This window comes from Phallusia mammillata, chromosome 1, assembly GCF_965637545.1.
Source record: "Phallusia mammillata chromosome 1, kaPhaMamm4.hap1.1, whole genome shotgun sequence".
NCBI lineage: Eukaryota > Metazoa > Chordata > Ascidiacea > Phlebobranchia > Ascidiidae > Phallusia > Phallusia mammillata.
The window spans coordinates 15,716,695-15,731,470 of NC_137252.1; the positions used below are offsets into that span (position 1 = coordinate 15,716,695).

The 14,776-nt window shown below is 36.9% G+C and overlaps 2 long non-coding RNA genes across 3 annotated transcripts; one reads left to right on the top strand and one right to left on the bottom strand.

Moving 5' to 3' along the window:
* Positions 1-425: 425 nt before the first annotated feature.
* LOC145213008 (uncharacterized) lies at positions 426-3,823 on the top strand. The gene is made up of 2 exons (XR_013856804.1): positions 426-2,628; positions 2,797-3,823. It is a non-coding gene; the product is annotated as an uncharacterized LOC145213008 (long non-coding RNA).
* A 544-nt stretch (positions 3,824-4,367) lies between these two features.
* On the bottom strand, positions 4,368-13,380 carry LOC145209250 (uncharacterized). 2 transcript variants are annotated; one of them, XR_013855041.1, is made up of 7 exons: positions 13,147-13,380; positions 12,859-12,974; positions 11,678-11,804; positions 10,975-11,174; positions 10,457-10,553; positions 9,499-9,551; positions 4,370-5,779 (listed from the first exon to the last, which is right to left on the bottom strand). It is a non-coding gene; the product is annotated as an uncharacterized LOC145209250 (long non-coding RNA). The 2 variants fall into 2 exon arrangements; XR_013855042.1 differs by lacking the exon at positions 9,499-9,551 and having other exon boundaries at positions 4,368-5,779.
* Between the last annotated feature and the right edge of the window lie 1,396 nt (positions 13,381-14,776).

The following is a 14,776-nucleotide window of genomic DNA, read 5'->3' on the forward strand; positions in this document are numbered from 1 at the left end:
TTGAGTTATTTATGTGTCTCAGTGATTTCATTTTTTTTTCTGCGAAGATATTTGTTGATTCTACATAACACGTGGGCCTTTTGGCGCAGGGGGAAATGACACCTCACATAAAGGGAAATCGATGCTCAATTGAGTAAACGTCGCGCTTTCGATCGAGCTAAGAACAAGACAAGCGCAGCCTTTTAACAAAGCGTGTTGCTTACATCTTTTTCGCGTGCTCACTTTCACAAACCAAGCAAACGTCGCAATTTAATCCCAGCCACTCGCTTTAATGGTTACCACAAAGAAAAGTAAGTGGTGGCGGTTTGTATAGACAAGTGTTGCTTATGAAAATGTTTTTTGTACGTTTGCTGTATCACTGTCTGAGTAAATTGTACGCCCGAGTAATGGGTCACCGGACCCTATTGGATTGGACAAAGGTGATGTAAACCGATATACCCTCAGCAAATTAGATGGGTATTGACGAATCAACATGATGTAATAGATTACATGCGGTGTTAATTTGCGTTGGGGATTTTGTTGGGTAATTAGGAGAGTTGCGTTGAGTGAATGCTTAATTAAACCCAAGAGACGTGTTTTTGCCGAGTTAAATAGAAGAAAAAGTCCGTTTCTGTCTCGACTAGCTAGTGTTTATGTTACGTTCTAATAACACCATCACATAATTCATTTTAACACTAATTACTTTAACCTCAACTCAGATGAAAAACATAAAAAAATATATTTTCAAATGAATAAGCAAAGTATTAACAGAGCTAAGAAATAACGCTCACATGCAACAGGCCTAATCCTAGATTTTTTCCGAAATTATTCTGATGTTTTTAACGTTATTATTTACTGTTTCTTTTTCATGAGCATGGGGATATTTTTGCCACGGGACTTAATTATTTTTCGTTCTCGTATACGGTGACATGTTAACAAAACATTATTTATTCGAGCATTTATTGGTTCCAAATTGTTCCAAACATTTGCTATTTACGTTGTTATATTAGGGTAGTGGTGTCAATCAATTGCTGGCCGAGCGTAAGATCATGTATACGCGCGTGTTGTCAATTTTCTCTTTTCTTTCGACCGAAGGAAACTTGCTTGTTCGGCCACGGGTCAACAGTTTGTAAGCTGTGCTCACCAGATTCAGAGCGAGGTGTGACGTGTTGGCAAACAACGGCATAATGTAGGTTGTTTACTCGTGCAAACACCGTCCTTCCTATTGTCCAATTGTTCTCTTTGACCTGCCGTCGCGAGCTCTTTGATGCCTTGTTTTTTTGTCTAGCCTGATCGTGTTTTTCACCCAGTTGTGGAAGCGGATGCTGCGAAACTCTCAGTTTAATTAGGCACCACGATTTGTGTGGTGTGTTTTTTGGTATTTACTTGCACGATTCTTTAGCGGCAATTCGGTGATCATTTTCCCGCCGACTGCGGTCCGTTTTAAAGATAAAATGGCGACAAGACACAACAGTCAGATTGATTAAACGTATTTTAAATTGCAATTAATATTCTATATTTGGGTTCAAATAGAAAAATAATGTCTAATTGTGCCAGATAAAGTAGTTGCGTTGTTTAATTGGTTCTGGATCTTTGGGCGTTGCCTCTAAATGTGGTTTTAATCAACAAAACTAGAGACCGTTTGGAAGTTTTCCGATGAAGTCGGAGTGTTAACCTGGCGATAAAAGTAAAGTCTTCTCTAATTGTATAAAAGTCTAGGTAAAAAAGAAAACATCATTAAATGACCGTCTATAAACGGTCTTGCTATTTTCGTCTGCGTTTTAAAGTCATTTGCGTTTTAAATTTTCGCATTGATGAAATTGTTTAACCCACATCAGAACAATGCTTACCACAAACCAAACCAAAAGTTTTGTTTGTATGTGTATCCGAAGTTACATTTGTGTGCGATTTTAGATTATTGTTGTAATGTGAGCGTTTTCTTTTTTTATCAAAAAATCAAGATCAGACTGACTTTGCGACGTAGCATAAAAGAGCCCTCGTTTAAAAAGGCACTTGGGGCATCACTCTGATTTACCGAGGGTTGTTTCATAACACCGCAATCAATAATTTGCCCTTTCCTTATTTGGAATTTGTCACGACCCGCCCTACATGTTTTGAATAGTAAAGGTCATCGTCAAATTTCAACCACGAGAATATTGGCACATTTTGCCCGCACAGAAACAGCACGAACGCACGGTGCAGGACGCATTCCCATAACATTACAAACGCCGCAATTGGACCGATTTACCATCGTCAAGACACGATTTTACCCCTTGCTGAAAGGGAATCCAAAATCGTGAGCACCAAAGCTATGCGGATTCGGCTTCTGGTAATCTGTTGACAGTATAGTAGCCCGAAAAGCTATGTCTATTGATGCGCTCCACTTTAATAACCGTTGGTCTGACGTTGAGCGATTGTCTTCAAGGCTCTGTTGTGGACCCGTGCCGCCAGGTTAATTCAGTTGGAGTGATTCCACAAACAAATTAAAAAACAAAAAAGAGAAACTCCCCCACCTCCTTGAATAACAAACCTCTGTTTGTTTGTTTCTTTTGGTTCAGATTTGTTTACTTTTTTATTTGGAATTTGTTCATTTGCTGCAGCATGAAAATGAATTATCTGCATGGCATTTGAAAACAGCATGTTGAAACGGTGACAAGTTTTTATCGACTTTTAGTACAAACCACACATATGCTGACTTTGGATTACTGTGTGATGCCTATTACGTTTCGTTGCAAATCTGAATTTTGATTAAACATAATGAACAAAAACATATAGAAACCTAATTACTTTATTTAATTGCTCATTTTTGCACTGTAGAATGTCGCGTTCGTCGTGTCGCGTCTCTCGTCACGGGAGCAGCGAAAGTGAATCGGATCCACGATCATTCCATGCGCCTTCCATGCACCATTCGAGACGTTATTATCTGGCCCATTGCAGATGGCCCCACCACAAACCATCAAACCACTACCGTGAACATTACGCAAGATGATTTAACGGGTTCTGCTCTTGCTTTCCCGGGGGTCGAATGAGGATAATCTTTCCTTGTGGTTTTAAATCGGGCGGTGCTCACAGTTCAGCTTTTCAAGATGTCAAAACTTTTGATTCGCATTTGTTGAGGTGTTGTGGTTTTCTGAGTCTGTTTAGTATTGCTTGTCAATTGTATCTTCTGTGACATAAATTCTAAATAAGTTTGAAGGTGAACCAATGAGTTTAAAACAAGCCATTTGACAATTAAAAAGACATACTTTCACGAGAAAAAATATAGTGGTGTCGTTGAATAGAACAGTTTGTTTTGCTACTTTTATATTTTTGCAAGTTTTATGCGTGCCATTGTTGAAAAACATATGTAGTTCCATCCGCAAAAGGTTTAATGCCATTTTACATTGTTTATTTCCACACATGCAATTATAAGTTAGTTGCTTTTACATCACCATTTTGAGGATTTTGTTTTGTGAGCCGCTGTTTTGTGCTCTTTTTTGTTACTTTATTTGTGTCATTGAAAACGATTCCAATTTATTGCTTATTTCAGTGTTTTTGAATACAGTTAAGAACCATATGTTAAAAGACGATTAGGTTGAATTATTTACGATTAGGTTGAATTATTAACTACGCAAGAATAAAAAAATAGTAACTCATACCTCTTTTTACGATTTTTACCTTTTTGTAGTTACTGTTTAAGACTTTAAAAAAATGCTGTTAGGTTGATAAAACAAGGTCAAAGTCTTTTTTATGCTTTAGTTATGACCACGGTTGCAGTATTAGGTCACTTGCATATTGCGTGCTTTTGTTTTTCTGCCATTGGAAAATTCTGCTTTAGTGTTATGCAATACAAATTGTCAATTTATCAGTTGTCTCTTGTTGGTTCGTTTTGTCAGCAATACATTACCAGCATCAATTGGTTGTGTGGCATAATCAACAATTGATTTTTTGCAACTCACAAACGCTCTGCCGCCATATTGTTTTTTTGGCTTTAAACTTGAGGTTTTAAAACTTGAAAGTTTTAAATTGAAAACAAATACCGAAACGAAAACTTTGCAAGATACTTATATAGGTAAAATTGCAAACAGTTGTTAAATTTATAGGTTTAATAAAAAACATTACGTTTTCGCATTAATTTAATAGCGTTTGAAATCAGTTTGCCAAGTTTTGACCATAATAAAAGTTTTGCAAAAACTAAGGCAGTACCTATTCGCACTTTACAGATATTTCGCCGGTTTTAACGAAATGCAAAATAGTATGTGTTACTTGAATGGTTTTGACAAAGAATTAATACAGAGCAAAAACTACTACACCAGTATTTACAACACTCCTATTCACTAAACCGGACAGCAGGGCACAACCAATACCCCGGTCTGTAAATATTGTATCAACGGGTACTCGGCCCGGCAAGCAAACAGCATTGGGTCTTGTGTCTATATGCACAAAGCTTGAGCAGGCGCGCGAAGCCGCGAAAGCCGCATTGAGACCAATAGTTTCCAAGTTTGATTCATTGGAGTGGGCCTGTCTTAACCCAACAGACTATCAATGATTTGATTGTTTGCACTGCCATTAAGGTGTTGTATTAACGAGCAGGGAGCATGCCGTAAGTAAATAATCTTCCGGATTCGAAGATCAAGCACGACAACTTGGTGTGAGATGTAACTGGAGGTGATTTTGAACCAAACCGTATACCACACAAAAATTTACATTCTCTTGTCGCACACAAAAATATACATTCTCAGTTTTTTTTGTTAAAATTTAATTGTTTTGAAAAAAAAGCATAAAAAACAAGCAACAAAACTATCAACAAAATGTGCACAAAACGCAATGGTAGAAATGTGACCACATCAATGTAAGGAAAGACACCATTATTTAAAGTACTTTGTGGGAATTCTTATCATCTGTACAGTAAAAATTCAACAGTAAAAGAATAACATAAAATTGTTATTTAAAATCATGTTTTATTTCTGTTTTTAAATGTACAAAAAATATTTGATCTTTTCTATTTATTTATTGAATAAATAAGAGTAACCCAAACACAATCAAAAGTTTAAACGTTGCGACCAACATAAACAATGATTCACATTTTGGAATAATAAAAACATCCAAAACACCAACGTTTTTTCTGACGTTGAATAATTTTATTTACTGTTCCAAATACGCAATCTGCGCAGGCATCTGTCTTAATATTGCCCACCATAAATTATGGATGCCAAGTTATATTGGAGCTCGTTTATTGGCGGTTCCAGACAATATTAGCTCGAAAATGAAACTGAAAGCACACAGCGACCATTGCACTTAGCGAAGATGCTAAAAGAGAAAGCAATCACTAGAAGAGGATGAGCTGTGGGTGTCGAGAGGATGAGGAGTGGGTCGTGAATCAAGCGCTGTTCGATTGCGAATAAAGGCCAGCAGTTAGGAATGCGAGGCCTCGTTGCTCTGTCAATATTTGCTTGATCCTTTTGCGCCGTCTTCAGCTGCGATAATGACGACGAGAGGGAAAGCGGAGTAGGACGAACGAAGAGGAGAAGAGAGATTTAAGATCATTAAGTTCGCGTCGCCTGCTGTGTGAAGCAAAATATATCTGATTGCGATCGAGCGACGGCATCAGCCGGGTAGTTCGCGGGTTGGTGAGAATTCGATGACGTCTCTTCTATGAAGCGTCACTGGCATCAACGCTTTCGTCCCAGGCTTGATGACAGATAGGAGTGAATTAAATGGAAGCGGAGATTATCGTTGGTCGCCGAGGTGCGATCTCACTCAGACCGATTCGCTTTTGTATGCAAACATCCCATTTGTCAGCCAAACTCTGAGACACAACCTGTGGACGTAAATAAAGGCACGTTGTTGCTGGAGTGTTTTGGCAAATCTGCTTGGCGAATAAAATGACATACATCAGTAGACGTATAACATAGTGAAAAAAAATTAATTTATATTTTAGTTTGCTCTTTTCAGCTTCGTAACAATTCAATATCTAGAAATGTGTTTTAATGTAATACTTGCGTTAGCAGAATAAAAATAAACGGCCCGATAAAAGGTAAAACAACCAGTTTCTACACAAACTATAAGTGTTCGCATACTATCCAAAATAAACATTTAGAAATTGAGATCTGCGATTTTGAACTGCAGTTTAAAAGCATATCGGTTTTACAGAATTCGACACATTTAAAATCTACTCTTATCAGCATTTATCAACTTATACACTCTTTTATATTTCTAAAATCTATTTTAAACAAACAATAACTTAGATCTTTTTTTATATCCAATTTTCGCCTAAAAGCGATAAAACATTTGTTTTGAATTGTTTTACCGGGTAAATAAAAAATGTAATTTAAATCCAAAAACATTTAAAAGAGTAAAAAAATTATAACGACGATACATCTGATTTTCGTTAGAAGCTCTATAGGCGATATGATTTGTTTAACACTATTCGGGCTTCGAAATCAGCTCGTGCTCTGCTATCTTTTGCATTTCACTTTATCGAGACAAATTCTTTTCGATAAAAAAATATGTTTTAAATAAAGAATTTAGGCAAAAAATCAAATACTATGTAAAGTTAGAAAGGATTAAAACGATTAAATACACGGTAAAGTTTACCAACGCTTCAAAACAATATTTTTTATGTATGCTACGTTTAAAAGGTAAAGAAGTTTTTCAAACTTGTCAAAAGTGTTGTAATCCTAATAGAGATCCTTTATATTGTATCGTAAACACTGCTGTTTTATCAGGCAAAAAAACACAAGTTTGTATGCGACATGATGCGCACCACAATGCCTTCAATCAGAGGTCACCAAACTACGGCCCGCGGGCCGGATCCGGCCCGCGAGGTCATTTCATCCGGCCCGCGAACACATTTTTGGTTTGCCAAATCGTATTGGTAACTTTGTAACATTCAAAAATTAATCTACTCCTTATGAAAGTTTTCCTGTCGCTATATGTGTAATTGATATTACCTATAGTTTTATAGAATTACAACGCCCAAGATTGATCCAAACCGGTTTGTTACGGCACAAAGAAGACTACAAGTGTTAATTGTGCGCAAATAATTGCCGTATTTTGTTACTTGTGACGTAATATACAAGCATTGCTCGTAAGATGAGACCAACTGTACAATTTAACAGTCGCAGTACCATATTTTAAATAGGATTGTAGAAAGACCATCTCTTGGCCCCCTATAAAGGGGCTAAGTTTGGAAAGACGGCGTTGGGGCGTGCAAACTATGCAGCCCGCGCGAATCATTATTAACCTTATCCGGCCCGCAGTGAAAAAAGTTTGGTGACCACTGCCTTAAATTATCGAATCTCATTTGCTTTAATTTTACTGCACAAATTGTATCTTCCAGATCATCATGTTTTTAGCAGGTTGTTTTGCATGTTTTTAACGTATTACTATGCCAACCGTTGTTTTAAGTTTGTTTTTGTTGCGAGATCACTTTCACTAATTATCTCGTTAGCGCACTCCAGCGGAAAATTGCTTCTTATAATTTCATATTGCGGTTTGTCTAAATTGAGTTTTCCAAATAAAAAGCACAAGCGTTTTGAAGAAAGCACGTAAAGAATTTAAACGCCATTTTAAAATTTCTTTGGTACATGTTTTCCTTGTTTTTGATTTTTTTGGATCGCGTTTACGTGATTTATCCCGATGTAGAGGCGGTTTGTATTTTATCCAGCAGGATAACAAATTATTAGTTCGAACTTAATACATCGTCACCAATCGATAAAACTAAATTGAAAAGAAACTGTGAAGTTTAATTTTCTTCAACAAAGAAAAATTTTAATACCGAAATCCTAAAAAGGTGTAACACCCCCTGGCCTATAGAAAATTAACTAAACGCAATTTCAACATTTGTTCTTTAAATAAATGATTGCATGAAGCAATTTTTTTACTTAAAGAGCACCCGTATCGTCTATTTTTTTATAATACACATAGTTTAGTTTGATTTATCACTAAAGATTATAATGTGAAAAATCACCTGCAGTAGTTCAAAGTGTGTTCGTTTCATTTTACTATTTATAGCTCATATGTTTTACATGATACTTTATGCAAGTTTAAACGTTAATCGGTACAATTTTGCTGCGAAACTTTCAGATCGAAACGCAGTCCTATTATGCGACAACATATATAGCATCGAAAACGAAACAGTCGATTAAATTAAAAAAGAGCGCAAAAAATGGCAAATATCAGATGTTGTTTGCAACAGACGAATCTCTATCGACACTGCATCTGGACTTACGTTTACCAATGTTGTGTGCATTGCTCAGGGCCCTGGAGAGAGAAAAAATATGCTGGTGCAAGTCAATTTTTGGGCCCCTCTTTGAACACTATTTATGTGCTGAATATCAAGCGTTTAATACGTTTATTCGCCAAAAGAACAAACTAAAGCAAGCTAGCCGCACTCATTAAACAGCTTGGACAATAACGCCAAACCTCTAAAGTTTTAAAAACCTAAAATTCCTATATTTTTACTGCATGCACTATAACGTTCGTACAGCAAAGTAAACGCGACGCGTGCCAAAGGCTGAATTTTAAGACCACGGCATGATAAAAACTATAAACAAGCAGAGTAACAGGTTAAATTGTTACTTCAATATAAACACGCAAATCGGTTGGCGTGCCATAAAAAAACACCTGCGTGGCAACCTTGGCACGCGTGCCAGGGGTTGCCGACCCCTGGTATAGTTAGTCTCATCTTACGAGCAATGCTTGTACATTACGTCACAAGTGACATAGAAAGGCAATTGTCTGCGCACAATCAACAGTTGTAGTCTTCTCTGTGACGTAACAAACTATAGCTTTGAATCAATAATAGGCGTTGTAATCCTGTGAAACTAGGACTAGGTAATATCAATTTCACATATCGAGACAGAAAAACTTTCGTAGGGAGTAGTTTAATTTTTGAATGTTACGAAGTTATCAATACGATTTCGCAAACCAAAAAATATGGTCGAGGACCGGATGAAATGACCTCAAAAAAATAAAATATATATACTGGGTATACCAACAAAAATCCATACAAATCGCACAGTAAGTTCTGCTATTGTTTGGTTAAAGCCAACTGAACAGGTTATCTGGTAAAAAAATTCCTGTTTTTGTTGACATACCGAGTCAAGTCAAGTCTTTTCACAGCTGAGAAGACTCAAGTCAAGTCAAGCTTTCGAAAAATGTGACTTAAGTCGGACATGAGACCCCATTGCTGCTATACGTACAGACCAATTAAAAATGTTAATACGAAGGCGGACAGCAAAGTAAACGTCTTTCACATTTCACCCTGTAACTTTCAACTTAATAATTATGGGCCCCCCAGACTTTCATGGGCCCCAGTGCGGCGCACCGGCTGCACCCCCCTCTCGTGGGGCCTGGTATTGCTTGTCTGATTCTGAAGTGACCCCATACAAATTCTATTTTAAACAAGTGAAAGCTATAAGCGCAACAAAACTCAGGTGTAAACTTAGGCGATTTACAATAAAAAATTTAAGGAATCATTGGGAGGCCCTTAAAAACCTGACAAAAGGATTTAAGAAAATGAAACGTATTGTTTACCTTCTTCGTGGTAACGAATTGCGAAATCAAGTTCAGAAATCTTCGAGGAACAACTGCAAAGCCAACAAAGTTTTGTAACTATCATAATAACGTATCAGAACTGATTCCACCGATTCGTGTAAGTTAATAGTGATATTACGCGTTAATAACAACACATGTCAAAATAAAAGTCGTCGTAAATAAGACGACTGAGTTCGACACAAAATTACTGTTCACTGCCTGTCTAAATAGTAGTTTCAGCAAAATAATTTGATATTCATTAATAAACAAGCAATATAATTTTTTGGTGTTTTATTTAATTAGGCTATGTGTTTATATTTGGCAAAAAAATATTTTGCCAGTGAAGGTATACAGATAACCGTCAAACCCTTAATTTTTTTTTAATATTTTGTTTTTGTGATAAAATGCTTTTTTGTTCACCAGAATCGTTTCATTAAACAAATCAAATAGTTTTTGTACTCCCTTGGGTTTGTTTATAAATTCACATTTCAGAACTGAATAAAGCTACTTTATTCCGAAAAATGGACATATAACCGATTGTAAGACGTTTTACAAAGTTTAGGCTGTGGTATCAACAATACACATTTCAGGTAAACGCAAGTAGCACGCACAATATGCATTCGCCATTTTGTACATTAAACCAAAATTTTCGGAGTTGGAAAACATAAAATAGATTTTACAACAGGAAATTTTAATTACGATTTTTTGGCTTCAAATCTATTGATTGCAATTAGACGTATCCAGTGGTGGGATTCGGCCGGTTCGCACCGGTTCTATAGAACAGTCTTACGAACTTTTATGAGATCAGCGAACCGGTTAGCATTACTGGTTACTGCCAATGGACTTTTTGTAACAGAACTGGCAGAAAAATATTACTTTTGTGATAGAACGGGCTGACAAAAAATTTGAATCCCACCACTGGACGTATCGCCTCAAAAATACGCTGTATTTAGATTACCTTTGTTATAAGTTGGTTTATTGCTGTTGCCGTTTTTGTTCACTTTCAGGTTGGGTGTCGAAATCTTGCTTCAGCTCCATACGTTGAGGTGTTAAACCTGTATAGGTTGAACAAATCCAATTTTTGTTTCACAATGCCACTGCATGAAACGAATGTTGTTGTATAATAAAAATTTCAAACATAATATACTCTATGCATTAAACATTCAAGACGCTGTTTTTTAAACGGCAATAAAATTTACAGAGTTTCAAAGAAAAACATTGTGTCCGATCAAAAACATATTAGTTTTTTTAGTTACGTTTATTTTCTTGTTTAATTTTTCCGAATCATGAGATTCGAACAAGGTAAGTAAATTCAAACACTTTATATTTGTTTGTTGGTGAAAAGGTAAAATTAGTTACATAATCTTTTTAGTTTTTAAAAGGATAATCACGCCGCATCATGTATGTCACTCAACTGCAACATTAAGCCAAGTAATACACTAAAAACAGTATTCCTAATAACTTAGATTCCAATACCTGATTTTTTTGTCTCATAAAGACATGTACAATTCAGTTATTATAACATATTGGTTGCTTTATTGCAATATGTATAAATGTTTATTCTGTGCGCTGGAAACAAAATAAATTGAATTGTTGTCATTGCTGCCTGAAGTGAAATAATTCTATTTTCCGCTTTTGTGTTGGGGTAGCCTATCAGCCACAGTTCTTCCGAGTGTCTGTAAAAATACATTTAAAACTTTAATATTCCCCAGTTGCAATTCTATAATTCCTATTTGTGCAATCGAGTACTAAAATAAACAAGCAAGTTGTACATGGGCTAATTGCATAGTCCCAAATGAACAATAAAACAAACATACCTATTGCACTGTTGAAGGAGTGGTGCAAATTATTTGTATTAATAACACTTATTATTTGATGTTTCCATGTATGCCACAAACAAAAGTCACAAAAACGCCAGAACATGAAACAACGTACTAGGCATTCCATTGTGCAGACGTTTCGACTATTTATTTTCACTTGCTTAACGGAGAATATATAGCCAGAGAATGCGTATAGCATTTGATAGTGACATAGTCAATAATAATATTGCTTAAGAAGTTTAAGTTTGTGCAGTACACCAATGTATTTGAAAAAACACCTTAAAATTGCTTGCCCATATTTAGAGTTAAGCACATTGTTGTTTTTACAACATGCCAAAACAATTGAGCACCACATTTACCTTTTTCGGCGTTTCTTGTCCCTGACGATCAACACATATTTCCACCGACCTTAGCGCAACAGACCTGCTGCTGGCCTTTGGCGTTGACGCCATTTTGAGCGCATGTATGTCTTCACCGCTTTGTGTTCTGCCACCAAATATTTTCTATTGAGGCTCACATAAATAAATATCATAATGTATAAGCTAAAAATAAACAAAAATTAAATTCTAACAGACAAATAAGGTTAAATATTCATTGCAGATTCACAGTTATTTTACAGCAGCGTTCAAACCTCAAACATTAAGGCCAAGAGCCCTTTAGAAATGCAACATCAAGGCCAAGGGCCTTTCAGAACTGTCAACAAATTACTGCAAAAGGGTGAAAAAAGCATTCCCGAAACTTGATCTTATCAAAAGCAAGGGCCGGGGGAAAGACGCAGGCGCGGGCAATTTTCTTGCATTAGGCGTAAAATCCAATTGGCCCCCAGGTTTGCAAGGTAAAAATCGATCTCCCATGCTCTGTTTGCGTGACTGCCATTGTTTGCTTTAGTTACTTGATGCCCAATGGCAAACATGGGCGGGCATTGATCTCCTTGAAGCTTTCACAGGTCAGCGGCGATTTTAGGTGGCCCACTCTTATGCACTGGACAGTGAACAGTGAACTTCGCGGAAGACAAAACAGTCGTTATATGATGGGCGTGTTTTGCAGAAAAACATAAACTATAAACTATTTTGATACGTTGTTAATTTTGTTGTATTTTATATTTCACCTTCTTAAGGCTGCATTTATTATTTTATCTAAATGGTTTTAATCATATCGATGAACAATATTATGAAGTTATTGTTTGACCTAATTAAAATTAAATTTCCATGGTGATTTGCGTCACGTATAAACATTGTCTGGTTTTAAATCCGGCGTCCAGAATTCAAGTTTTAATTAATTTATGCCATAGCAAATACAACGTGGAATGTTGTTGTAAAATTATGAAAAGTTCAGGCAGTTGCTATCGAATTGACAAATGATATCTAGTCTTCACGTGTCACCCCAAGCATGACAATCCCATACATCTGGCAGGACAATATTTTGTTTCTTTGTCAGTCAAAATCAACAGTCAAGGCCCTCAATTGAATATCTTTATTCTTTTTGAATATATCCATGGGAGATCCAGCCAACATATGTGAAAATTCTCTTGTCCACTTACAAGGTTTCTTGATGACGACATTGATGCGTTTGTTGTAGAATAAAGCACGTTCGTTTTTCCCGCTCCATTGAGGTTAGAAGACATTCGATATTTTGCTGAGTGCAAGACGTTTTGGTCTGCGCGAAGATTGTTTTGTCATTAATACATGTAGTCAAGCCCTATACAACTTTACAAATACAGATTACATGCCAGGTAATAAAAACGTATTAAACGTTCATAAGAATAAATCAAAGTTTCCAAAAATCCTAAATTAGTGTCCATTTCAACGCTTAAAACTTTATAACTTACCTTTTTAGGTTACTTTTGTTGGCATGGAAGGTGAGCAAACGCCATTTACTTCAAAACTGCGTGCAACTAAATTCACTTTTTACCCAAGCATAACATCACACAGGCAGCTGGGTTGATACGACACCCATCATCGTGCGGCGTATCTAATTCCTGTATCAGGTGTCAGTTGCTTTTAGTGAGTTGGGGGCGTAAAAAATCGCCCGGCTATCCCAGCTTACGACTCTTACTGTTCAGAATTCGTAAAACGGCTGTTCCTTTACCACTCAAAGATTAAAAATTTGCCGCCAGGTGAAACACACCTGGACTCAGGCAAATCGATGATTCCAAGCAGTTTGCGTCAGTTTTGACGATAAACAAAACAGTCAAGTGAGACTTTAAATAGCTGGTTAAGAGTGAGACTATGTGTTTACTGTTGACACTTTCTTGTTGCCCGAAAATAAATGTTAGAACACAATCCTAAATTGCTTTGCAAGCATAGTAAAAACGTTTAAAAATATTTGTAGTTTTGGTGCATTTTTGAAATCAAAATGATGATGGATTTTCACTCAATGGTGCAGCACAAAGGTTAAAACTCAAATTTATCTTTTTCCAGAGAAAATTAAGACAAATACGTTTTAGCTAAATAGTGTTTTCGAGCAACATCGCTCTTAAGGTTATTACACCAACTTTAGTCCACCCGAAAACAAAATGGCGGCCGTGGTTGAACCGTTCAGCTTTCTTGCAATTAGTGCATTATTTATGGCGTCTTGAGTAAATCAACATTCAAAAAGTGGGATCCGGTTTCACCTCATCGGCGCTTGGAAAATTGAGGGTAAATCCGTTGAGTGCGATTATCAGGTCGTTGTTACATCACAATGGAGTGTGCGTTTGGATCAGTTCATCAGTCATTTCCAGCCTTTGAGCTTTTTTGTTGTAATCCATGGTATTATAACACAAAAACCAGGATCTGGACTCAAGTAGAGAAAGCTCTGATAGTGCAATTTTAGCCCAAGTGTGGTAATACATCTCCTTGGCCGCGAGTTCGCCTTGCCAAAACGTTTTAGCAGCGGTGCGGCCATCTTTCAATAGCCGCAGCTTGTCAGCAGTTATCCAGTCAAGCTGAACTTCGTAAACATAGCAACGATCGCTTAGTCATCGGTCTTGGTGTAATATCGCGCAATCATCCTGCCAGTGCCGATCGTGCTTACCAAATAAATGAAAACCACAGCGGGGTTGAAGTCAAGGCTAAAAGTTGCTCTGCCGAAACAGAGTCTTCGCCGGTGGCCAGCAAGGTCAGTGAGTTTGAATATTGAGAAAAGGCGCGTTAATTCTACTGGCAGTTTTGTAAATTGCAACAACAAACGAAGTTTGACGTAACGGTTTGTGTCGTCATTAAGCAATTGAAACGTGCAACCGATTGTTTTTTGTAGAGTAAATGTTTTGATGAGGGCATTTATCTTCCGCTTTTCGCTGTCCATTTTCAAACACCTTTTGACTCCTGCGATCCCCGGCCGTCGAGCGGCATCTTTAATGTGACGTGAGAATGTGTAAAATCCACTTGGGAGCATTTGGAACCGAACGCGACTCTTCTTCATTTTCCGGTCAGCGAGCGACACTTGAGAACAACCTTCAAAAAAACCAAAACCCAATG